Source organism: Panulirus ornatus, chromosome 2, assembly GCF_036320965.1.
Source record: "Panulirus ornatus isolate Po-2019 chromosome 2, ASM3632096v1, whole genome shotgun sequence".
NCBI classification, from domain to species: domain Eukaryota; kingdom Metazoa; phylum Arthropoda; class Malacostraca; order Decapoda; family Palinuridae; genus Panulirus; species Panulirus ornatus.
Window position 1 is genome coordinate 29,359,746 of NC_092225.1, and position 9,197 is coordinate 29,368,942.

Here is a 9,197-nt window from a genome sequence, read left to right on the forward strand (position 1 = left end):
GTTCCATGGGATGGTACCTGGTTTAGACTGATGTGTGTGTGTGTGTGTGTGTGTGTGTGTGTGTGTGTGTGTGTGTACACAAGAGTAAAGACATGGTATATATACAACAAATACATATGTGTGTATATGTGTACGTGTATATATATGCATCATGTTTTCTGTTCCAGTCGTCCTTACCCTCTAGATCTCCCCTCCCTCCCTCCCTATGGTTTTCTTCCTCCTCTCCCTCCCTCCTCCATCACTAGTCTGCCCTCCCACTTCAAGCTGGCCTCCCTCCCTCCCTGCTTCCTTCACACAGACACACCTCGCTGGCCTCCCTCCCTCCTTCCCTCCCTCCTTCCCTCCTCTCTTCACACAGACACACCTCCCTCCCTCCCTCCCTCCTTCCTTCCCTCCTCTCTTCACACAGACACACCTCCCTCCCTCCTTCCCTCCTCTCTTCACACAGACACACCTCCCTTCCTCCCTCCTACCTGACTACCGAGGTACCTCACTGCCTCTGTTCCATCTTCATGAAATTCCATGAGAACTTTCCATGTCAGCCTCCCAAATTACCCCCTCCCTCCTCCTCCTCCTCCCCCCCCACCCCCCCACCGCTGAAATATGCTCACGGGGGGGGGGGGGGGAAGCCAGTTGAGTATATTAGCTGGAGTATATTTAGTACACGCTCCCGGCTTTTGTTTCATTGTCATGTGTTTCCCCCGTAAAAACGCGCCGGGGAGAAAAGTTGAAATGCGTCGCGCATTTACGTGTATATATATATTTGCCCTGGTCCTCCTGCTGTATGCCCTCCTGGGTGGTGGTGGTGGTGTTGGATGTCTGGTTATACTGTCCCTCGTGTGTGAGGGGGGGAAAACTGACCTGACCTCTCCCCTCTGTTAGGGCGATCGTAATTACCTTCTTAACGACCGTCACGTTAATCCCTCGTTAACCGTTCATGTATGGGATGTGTTGTTTTAATCTACTCCCGTTTGACACCGTTTTCCTTACGTTGGGCTGTTATCCTCGTTTTCTATGAATCGGTATTTTGATTGGCTGTTTATATCAAATTTAATGAAAATTCTATGTAATTATGCTTTTAACGAGTGTCTTTTTTTTTAATTTCTCGTAGTTTTAAGTTATTTCTGTATATTGGTTCAGATAGCAATTTTGGATGAAGCATTATTTGATTTTCTTTTTATATATATAAATATATATTTTTCAACTCCACTCCGTTTTCCTTCCAGTTCTCTGTGGTGAGGTCCGGACAAACATGATGAAAACGGAAGCCCGGCCAGGCCAGACCCAGCTGTCGTGACGTCACACTTGTGCGCGCTCCCTCCCCCGTGGAAAGATGAACCCCGGCGACCAGACCAGGGTGTGGTGGTGACACACTCCTCCTTGTGTGTGTACATCTTCGCTCTGATAACGGTGGTCCTCTGCACCTATAGGTGAGGTGATCTCTGGCGTGCTAAACGCAAGATATTCCATGCACAATGCAATCTGTGTGACCTATGTCCTAGCGTGTCTGCTTCTCTTCAATATATATATATATATATATATATATATATATATATATATATATATATATATATATATATATATATATATATATATGATTATGTGTGAAAGGGGTAATCGCACTTCAGTAGGAGTTGAGATAGCTTGAGTTACATATTGCGTATATGTGAGCCCACAAGTCCAGAAGGTGATTGTAAACAAATGAAATGTCCTTCTAGAATTCTACGTTATGCCAAGGCGTTCGTAAACAGGGTTACTGGAAAAGCCAGGAAGATATTTTATACATTTAATAACAACCATGTAGAAAAGGAGGGTAGATGTAAATGTTTAGTGTCGCCTTAGTCAACTGAATTAGCTAATGTAAGACAGGCACTAAAAGTCAGTGCTTTTGATGTTGCCTTCCAGTCTTAACAGCACTGACAGTAAGACCTTGATGAAAAGTAGGCCATATCATCAGGGAAGGTGGGTGTGTTGACGCCGTTAAATGTTGAGGCATGTCAAGATGTATACATTGGCCAGAGCGGCAAAACAGAACCTGAGAGATGTTATTGGCACAGTCATTCACTATACGCAGAGGTGACCACAGTAATGCTGCAGCCAAGCATTGGCAGGGAAACGATCATCCTATAGACCTTAAACAGCCCCCAGCCACATTGTACCCCTCAAGCGGTTATGCTGTGTTGGGAGCTGAAATTATTGTCAGTTGTTTACGCCTGTTAAGACGATTTCTTCTGTAAACCTTGTAGTGTATTGTTAAGTGTCACTGAACTGAATTATCTGAATTACTGAAACGCGATTACCCATTCATTAGATTATCACAGACTTGTGTGATCGTCATTATATATATATATATATATATATATATATATATATATATATATATATATATATATATATATATATATATATATATATATATATATATCGGTCGGTTTTCCCATTCTCTGAATTGAATGTTACGTAAAGGTTGTGTTTGTCTGTGTTTTGATTTCATTTCAGTTCATATTGTCTATGTGTAGATGGTAGATTAATTGTTTGGCTTTACATGTTTTTGAATATGTTTGCTCACTTGTTATTGTACATGTAGAATTCAAGCTGAGCCTTTGATGTCTTGCAACAGCTTTCCAAGGATGATATATATATATATATATATATATATATATATATATATATATATATATATATATATATATATATATATATGTATATATATGTATATATATGTATATATATATATATATATATATATATATATATATATATATATATATATATATATATATATATATATATATATATATATATATCCTAGCCTGAGTAGGTACCTATTTCATCGACTAACCCCCAAGAGTGGATGAACAGCTTGGTTCACTGTGGACCAACTGCCGCAACCATGGTAGGAACGCTGACCGCTACACCGTATATATATACATTTCTTTCTTTTTCTTTCAAACTATTCGCCATTTCCCGTATTAGCGAGGAACAGGTTAAGAACAGAGAACTGGGCCTTTGAGGGAATATCCTCACCTGGCCCCATTCTCTGTTCCTTCTTTTGGAAAATTAAAAAAAAGAAATAATGAGAGGGGAGGATTTCCAGCCCCCCGCTCCCTCCCCTTTTAGGTCGCCTTCTACGACACGCAGGGAATACGTGGGAAGTATTCTTTCTCCCCTATCCCCAGGGATATGTATATATATATGTATGATAACCATAGCATGATGAATCCCCAGTTTTCTTAATAAGATTATATTAACTTCTTTATATACATAATGGTAACTGAATTCATTCATTCACTGCGGTAGAAAACGAGAAGTGTATATATCTTCAAGACGAAGTGCAAACGCGTCAAGATCGTCACCGCTCCGTTCCCTGAGCTGGGCCGTTCATACGGCCGTTGAATTGGTCGTTCGTTCCGTGATTGACCGGGGATCACAAGAGCCAGACGCTTGATGACGTATGATCAGTATTGTCATGGTGGTGATGGTCAACACTGTCGTACGTTATGTATCCGGTCCTTAAATGTCGTTTATAACCGTCCAGTGATAACCGGAACTCCAGTACCGGATAAATGGCCGTCGGTATCCGGTACATAGATGCCCACGGGATGAGAGGTGAGTCAGTCGTCGTCTACATACATGGTTGGCGGGTTCGAGTGGCTGGACGCATATAGGGACGCATGATCCACAGAGTCTCCACTCGGTGACCATATGTACACAACCAACAGAAAACGAGACGAAGTGGACATGTTAAAGAAGACGTGCTTCTCTTATCATTATGGCTTGGTGGTCCACACATGTGTGTGTGGCAGTCCTTGTTTACATCACTCATCTTTACGACAGTTATGTGTTGTGGTATTCGTCCCTGGGGGACGTGGGAGGAAGAGTATTTCCCCACGTATCTCCCGCCTGTCGTACGATGCCACGTAAAAAGAGGCTGGGAATACTCCCCTCCTGCAGTATCGCTTTTTTTTTTTTTTTTTAAAAGGCTATGAGCGAAGATCCCTTCCATCTCCGCCCCCCATCCTACCCCCCCCTCCTTGGAGAGCCCATTCGTCTGTCTCGTTCGTCAGTATACATGAACGTAACCTCGTGCGTCATTCGTGCTGTTCGTGGAGATGTAGGTTTTCTTGTGCATCGTAGTGTTAGTGGTGGATGGGGTTGTTACGTGTGGCCATTAACGAGGTTAGTTCGTCAGGTGACGTCACATCTTGCAGGGGTTGGACGGCTGGAGTGTACAGTTCTCACACCGGTCGACCGTTTTCTGTGTAGTCTGCCGTAGACTGTATCATCCCTGTACCTGTGTGTTAGTTCAGAATGATTTTGTCTGTCAGGCTAATGGAACTCCATTACACGTCTCGTTACAGTGCACGGCACACTTTTCCTCAGTCTCTCTCACACAGTGTCGTGTTTGTATTGTAAATTCCATCGTGCCTTCTCTCGCCGAGGATTATGGTAAGAATTGACTCTGTATTTAATTTTTTTACATTATGGTATTGTTCCTCAGTGGAATTTCTTATTGTGATAGGAGTTTGTCAAGTTTTTTAGCTAATATGATTAACAAGCATGGTGACCTGAGGTGGTAGACTGCTTGCTTTCATTCTACGGCAATTTTTGGTTTGGCAGTGGTCGTTTGATCAACGTTCGTGCTGGTATGATCAATTTTCTTGCTGATGTGATCAGTGTTCGTGCTGGTGTGATCAACGTTCGTGCTGGTGTGATCAATGTTCGTGCTGGTGTGATCAATGTTCGTGCTGGTGTGATCAATGTTCGTGCTGATGTGATCAACGTTCGTGCTGGTGTGATCAACGTTCGTGCTGGTGTGATCAACGTTCGTGCTGGTGTGATCAGTGTTCGTGCTGGTGTGATCAATGTTCGTGCTGATGTGATCAACGTTCGTGCTGGTGTGATCAACGTTCGTGCTGGTGTGATCAACGTTCGTGCTGGTGTGATCAACGTTCGTGCTGATGTGATCAGTGTTCGTGCTGGTGTGATCAACGTTCGTGCTGATGTGATCAACGTTCGTGCTGGTGTGATCAACGTTCGTGCTGGTGTGATCAATGTTCGTGCTGGTGTGATCAACGTTCGTGCTGATGTGATCAACGTTCGTGCTGGTGTGATCAACGTTCGTGCTGGTGTGATCAGTGTTCGTGCTGCTGTGATCAACGTTCGTGCTGGTGTGATCAGTGTTCGTGCTGGTGTGATCAACGTTCGTGCTGGTGTGATCAACGTTCGTGCTGGTGTGATCAACGTTCGTGCTGGTGTGATCAACGTTCGTGCTGATGTGATCAACGTTCGTGCTGGTGTGATCAACGTTCGTGCTGGTGTGATCAGTGTTCGTGCTGGTGTGATCAACGTTCGTGCTGGTGTGATCAACGTTCGTGCTGGTGTGATCAACGTTCGTGCTGGTGTGATCAACGTTCGTGCTGATGTGATCAACGTTCGTGCTGGTGTGATCAACGTTCGTGCTGGTGTGATCAGTGTTCGTGCTGGTGTGATCAACGTTCGTGCTGGTGTGATCAACGTTCGTGCTGGTGTGATCAACGTTCGTGCTGGTGTGATCAACGTTCGTGCTGGTGTGATCAACGTTCGTGCTGGTGTGATCAATGTTGTGCTGGTGTGATCAACGTTCGTGCTGGTGTGATCAACGTTCGTGCTGGTGTGATCAACGTTCGTGTTGGTGTGATCAACGTTCGTGCTGGTGTGATCAACGTTCGTGCTGGTGTGATCAACGTTCGTGCTGGTGTGATCAACGTTCGTGCTGGTGTGATCAACGTTCGTGCTGGTGTGATCAACGTTCGTGCTGGTGTGATCAACGTTCGTGCTGGTGTGATCAACGTTCGTGTTGGTGTGATCAACGTTCGTGCTGGTGTGATCAACGTTCGTGCTGGTGTGATCAACGTTCGTGCTGGTGCGGTCACTACACACACGAGCCCCTCAGGCCAACCTCCGCCCACACTCCAGGATAATCTTCTTATAAACTAACTTTTTTTTCTCTTCTTCCCTAGCCAGAGGTGGAGGTGTGTCGGATCATCAACACCACCACCTCCGCCAGCGGCACAGTTTCCCTTTAATATGCCCCGCGGTTCTAAGGTTGCCCCCCCCTCCCTCACCTTTTTATTTTTTCCTGGTAGGGTTGGAGGGGAGAGGGTGGACATCACGGGTCTTTCCTGGGGGTATACGGCATGGCTCTCCCACGGGTGCGTCATGGGTTTTCTAGGACGCGGGCCATAGGTTTTCCCAGGGGGTTGTTTTCTAAGAGACACACAGTAACCCTAGTGGTCTCAAACGACCACTAGATGAAGACCCACTGTATAACGTGTACATTTGGTCAGATTTACCGCTTGATCATATAAACTACCACATATAGACGGTGGCGCACTTTCCACCTCACCGTATTTGCAGTAGGCGCACTTCGTCTTATTCATCACTTCTCCGTATTTCTCTCTCTCTCTCTCTCTCTCTCTCTCTCTCTCTCTCTCTCTCTCTCTCTCTCTCTCTCTCTCTCTCTCTCTCTCTCTCTCTCGTCGGATCTCGTGATAGCTGACGTATCTGCGGACTGAAGACCCTCTCGCGTGGGAGCGTCGCTGGAGTACGACTGCTCCGCCGTCAGGTAGATTTCGACATCTTGACCACGACGGCAGTCACCCCCTTGGGGCTACGGAATGACCTGGCCTCTTTTTGGGTGCGACCTCTCAAGGGTCAGGTCAGGGAGGGAGTAGGTCATCCTAGTCAAAGGATCGTCCCCATCCTCAGATGATGGGGTTTAACTTTGTAGTTTGAAGACCTCGAAAAGACAAGATGGACCGTCGTGAACCCTCTGTACCCACAAGTCTTGAGTGTAAGAACTTCTCATTTATCTATTTCTTTTTTTCTCCTTCTTCCACCTTTTTGGAAAGAAGGAGATTATGTGCGTTCCGGGCTGGCGCAATCACAGCGAGATAGCGTAGTAACGGGCGATCCAGACAAACTGCTCCCCGAGTGATCTGGGAAGGAGGCGGTAAAAACATCACCCCTCAAGTTTAGGATTCATTGGTTCATGGTGGAGGGAGAGAACTGGGGAGGGAGGGAAAGTGGTTCGTAGAGAGAGAGAGAGAGAGAGAGAGAGAGAGAGAGAGAGAGAGAGAGAGAGAGAGAGAGAGAGAGAGAGAGAGAGTGAATCCCTGGCGTTGCCTGGATGGCGGGAAAGTACGCCCTTGATTTTGGTTGCACCCGGATCTTTTGTCTTGGGTCAGAACCATTTTCTTCTGCAGTCTTCCGTCCTCACTTCTCGTTGATCCGGGAGGCCAAGATCTTTTGTGATTTTCTGATTTCCTTAAGTGGGACAGATTTCTGAGACTTTCCTTCATGTTCGACTTCGGAATGACGGTCAGTTTTCTAAACTTCTCTTGTGTTATCTAAGAATGTTTTCGTAAATACACCCTCTGTTGCATTAAGAGAATTGGTGTGTTTCTCTTCCTCATTCTTGTGTTGCATTAGAAGGTTAGAAGTGTTTTGTGTTGCACCAAGAGGTTTGGTGTGTTTCTTCACCATTCTTGTATTGCATTAGGAGGTTAGAAGTGTTTAGAAATCCTTCTCGTATTTCTATATAAGTTTAGTGAAGTGCTGTTCCCTAGCCCTAGCATCTGGGGAAGATTTAGGAAGCTATTAAGTCGCTCTTTGCGTCGTCTTCACTCGATCTCATATCTTTGCGTTGTCTTCACTCGATCTCATATCTTTGCGTCTTCACTCGATCTCATATCTTTGCGTTGTCTTCACTCGATCTCATATCTTTGCGTTGTCTTCACTCGATCTCATATCTTTGCGATGTCTTCACTCGATCTCATATCTTTGCGTCGTGTTCACTCGATCTCATATCTTTGCGTCGTGTTCACTCGATCTCATATCTTTGCGTTGTCTTCACTCGATCTCATATCTTTGCGTCGTGTTCACTCGATCTCATATCTTTGCGTTGTCTTCACTCGATCTCATATCTTTGCGTCGTGTTCACTCGATCTCATATCTTTGCGTTGTCTTCACTCGATCTCATATCTTTGCGTCGTGTTCACTCGATCTCATATCTTTGCGTTGTCTTCACTCGATCTCATATCTTTGCGTCGTCTTCACTCGATCTCATATCTTTGCGTTGTCTTCACTCGATCTCATATCTTTTCTGAAGTCTTTCGTTTTCTTGCATAAAAAAAGGGTTGAGGGTTCCTCCTGCCGTCTCATTTGTTGTCTTAGTAAGCCAGAATCTCCTCTAATTGACGTTCACAGCCATTCCTGGACTTTTCATTCTTTCTTGGACGTTTTTCTTTTTTTTTCATTTCGGTCACCAACGCTTTCAGTGTGACTGTTCTTTATTTCTTTTGTAATATATATATATATATATATATATATATATATATATATATATATATATATATATATATATATATATATATATGTATATATTTTTTTTTTTCTTTTTTCTTTTTCCTTTTCCAATGGTGGCTGAGACATATGATAGTATTCTGACCATTATGTATTCATCATCAACAAAACTTGTGAAGTATTTTGCCTTCACTGCGGTATGAGAATATTTCTCAAAGTCTTTCACAAATTGCCTCATAATTCCGGAAATATCTTAGAGCTTTTCGGTGGTTTTCAGAAGGCAAGGGTACGTTTCCAGCCTCCACGGTTCGTCTGAGGGTCGATTGTGTTGTTTAACCTCTCATTGTGTCGTCGAAACTTGCCGAGCGCGACGGTGCGACCCTTGAGCACCACGGTACGACCCTTGAGCACGGCTGTACGACCCTTGAGCGCGACGGCACCACGCCAGGGCATGATGGCCAGGCTTTCAACCCAACCGATATGGGTCAGGTCAGAGACGCGTCTGTTATACCCAAGGGTCGTACATTCAAGCGGTGGAGTTCGAGCCTTCCTACTCCAATTTTGGAGCGAGTACGCCTCACTGTAGTTCCGATGGAAAGAAGGCGATTATGTGTGTTCCTTGCGGCCCAATCACTGCAGGATCGCGTCATGACGGAGAATCCAGACAAACTGCTTCCCGAGCGAGCTGGGAAGGAGACGGTAAAAACGTTACTGTAAAGTTTAGGATGCATTTGGTAAGGGGAGGGGACAGACTTGGCGAGGGAGTGTGGGTTGGGGAGGGAGTGTTGTGGAGGGTGGTACCTCCAGACGACCCTAGAGTTGCCTGGATGTTTTCATAAGAAGCCAGATGA

At 45.0% G+C, this 9,197-nt stretch overlaps 1 protein-coding gene across 2 annotated transcripts in view; it reads left to right on the plus strand.

Moving 5' to 3' along the window:
* Nucleotides 1-9,197, plus strand: part of LOC139755380 (band 7 protein AGAP004871-like) — a 628,824-nt gene that overhangs the window by 141,981 nt on the left and 477,646 nt on the right. For both annotated transcript variants that reach the window (XM_071673690.1, XM_071673698.1), the window contains exon 2: nt 1,227-1,430. The gene's annotated coding sequence lies outside the window, so the exon portion shown is untranslated. The remainder of the gene's footprint in view (nt 1-1,226; nt 1,431-9,197) is intronic.